This window comes from Microtus ochrogaster, unplaced genomic scaffold, assembly GCF_000317375.1.
Source record: "Microtus ochrogaster isolate Prairie Vole_2 unplaced genomic scaffold, MicOch1.0 UNK20, whole genome shotgun sequence".
NCBI lineage: Eukaryota > Metazoa > Chordata > Mammalia > Rodentia > Cricetidae > Microtus > Microtus ochrogaster.
In genome coordinates this window covers 89,323-92,209 of record NW_004949118.1, presented here as the reverse complement: position 1 = coordinate 92,209, position 2,887 = coordinate 89,323, and the positions used below count along the sequence as shown (strand labels likewise).

Sequence of the window (2,887 nt, the reverse complement as noted above, 5' to 3'; positions counted from 1 at the left end):
TTAAAGGCGTGCGCCACCACCGCCCGGCCTTAAGGTTATTTTTGATAAAACATACTGTACATACATTTCTACTTTTATGTAAGGTTTTCTGCCGAACAAGTCACTTTACGATGTAAAATAAATCTCTAGTCCTGAAAATTACTATTACAAGCTATTTAAATTAATAAAATTACAAGTTAATGTTACATATTATAATAATACTTATAGTCATGTTAAATAGGCTTTTAAGGTGAAACAAAAAGACATTTCATTTTCATTTTTTTCATGATAGGGTTCCTTTGAATTACTCTGGTTGTCCTGAAAAATCACTTTTTAGACCATACTGGCCTTGAGCACATTGAGATCAACCTGCTTTTGCCACACCTGTACTGGGACATACCCCATCACTCCCTGGCCAAAAATACATTTTAAATAAGTGATCAAACATTTCCTATTTAAAATATGGCACTTAAGATGTTATGATTATATAAGGCATGTCTGTTCCTGACAACACCAATCTACTTCAGAGAAATGATGGATATCATAGAAATGACTAAATGTAGATTACTCTCTTGCTGGTAAGACTTAAGCACTGGCAAGAAACTGCCCTTTGAGTTAACTACTGACAGTATACTGTCCAAGTTAGATAGGCAGGACACAAAAGAAAGTGACAGCTGAGCTTTGCCATGGCAAAGCAGGACAATCCTTCAAAATTTCTGCTTCACAGAAACTTGGTCAGATCTTCTAGGTGTATAGGCTAAAGTTAAAAGTCCAACAGTACAGTGGCATCTTGGGTGACTGTCCAGGAAGTCAGTAGTTTATGTCATTTCTTGGATTTTTAAAATTGTTTTTATTGAGGTATATATTTTTCTCTGCTCTCTTCCCTTCCTCCCCTCTTCTACCTTCTCCCATGATCTCCATGCTCCCAATTAGTTCAGAAGATTCTGCCTTTTTCTACTTTCCATGTAGATTAGATCCATGTGTATTTTGCTTAGATTCCTCTTTGTTATCTAGGTTCTCTGAGGTTGAGAATTGTAGGCTGTTTTTTTTTTTTTTTTGCTTTATGTCTAAAATCCACTTATGAGTGAGAACATTGTAAATTTGTCTTTCTGGGTATGAGTCACCTCACTCAGTATGATGTGTTCTTGATTTATTAATTTGCCTGCAATTTCAAGATGTCATTATTTTTTCTGCTGTGTGGTACTCCATTGTGTACATGCAGCACATTTTCCTCATCCATTCTTTGGTCAGGGAGTGTTTAGGTTGTTACCAGGCTAATACAAATAGTGCTAATATGGATATAGCTGGACACATGTCCTTGGGGTATGATTGAGAATCATTTAGGTATATACCCAAATGTGGTATTGCTTGGTCTTGAGGTAGGTTGTGTCCTAAATTTCTGAGAAATCACCATTCTGATTTCTAAAGTGATTGTACCTGTTTGCATGCCCACCAGCAATGGAGAAGTTTTCCCTTCACCCTACATCCTCTCCAGCATAAACTATCTTCAGTGTTTTTGATCTTGCCTATTCTTACTGGTGTAAGGTGGAATCTCAGAGTTGTTTTTACATTTCTTAATGGCTAAGGATGTTGAGCATTTCCTTAAGTGTCTTTCAGTCATTTTATGGTCATCTGTTGAGAGTTCTCTGTTTAATTCTGTACAATTATTTTTCTATTGGCTTATTTGTTCTTCTGATGACCAGTTTCTTGAGCTCTTTATATATTTTGGATATCAGTCCTCTGTTTGATGTGGGGTTGAAGAAGACCTTTTTCCATCCTGTAGGCTGCCGTTTTATTGAACATTTCCTCTGCTTTTCAGAAAGTTCTCAGTTTTAGGTGGTCCCATCTATTAAATATTGCTATTAGTGTTCGTGCTTCTGGGGTTATATTTAAAAAGTGGTTTCATGTACCAATGTGTTCAAGTGTACTTCTCACTTTCACTTCTATGAAGTTCAATGTGGTTGTTTTTATGTTTTGATCTATTTGGACTTGAGATTTCTGCATGGAGATAGATAAACACTATACTTTCTGTTTACTCAGGTAGTATTATATCCTTCTCAGGTTTCTAAAGGAGTTAAATACTAGATAATTGTAGTTTTTTCTGTTACCAAATTGAAACAACTCAGAAACTAGCTTGAAAAATGTAAGGTTAAGAGATATAAAAAGTTTATTTTAGGTTGGGATAAATAGTGATTTAGGTACAACACTTTGGACTTACCTAGATAGGATAGATAATAAAGTATTTTCTCTAAATGTCGCACCCGCCTCTACCATCAAGGAAGACACAACACCGGAACTCTTCTTGCAGGCAGTTTTATTCAGGACTTTCTTACAGAATCATGATCTCCCCCCCCCCCAGGCAAACCTCTCCCAGCCCTTAAAAAGGCACAGGCCGCCAACCCCAGATTGCCACGTGGGCACTACCCATAGGTCCAGCATATGCAAGCAGCTGACGATAATTGCGTGATAATAGCATGAGTCAGGCCTTAGCCATATTAGAAGTTGACTATGACAGAGAGCACTCGCTTTCGGGATCACAGAGGGCAGAAGCCAGCACCATCAGGTGCGGCTCCACACAGCTCTCTACACATCGCCATCAGGTGCGGCTCCAAGCAGCTCTCTACCTCTAAATTTACCAAATACAAATGAATTGGTCATTGTTTCCTATATATATTTGTACATAGTTGTTGTATATTTTCTATATACCTTTACTGTGTTAGATAAATCTTTCAGTTTTATTTAGTAAGAAAGGGGAAATTATGACATTTTGATCATGTTCTCATAATAGAGCTTGCGTGGAGTCACGACAGAGCTAACAACAACCTCACTGTAAATTACCCTAAAGGTTTGGAGGACGTCGACCAAGCAGGAATCAGGATTATTAAGGCAGGCTTGAGAGAAGATATGG

General features: G+C 37.5%; 1 pseudogene; it reads left to right on the top strand.

Moving 5' to 3' along the window:
- LOC101990672 overlaps positions 1-2,887 on the top strand; it is a 52,930-nt pseudogene that overhangs the window by 36,832 nt on the left and 13,211 nt on the right.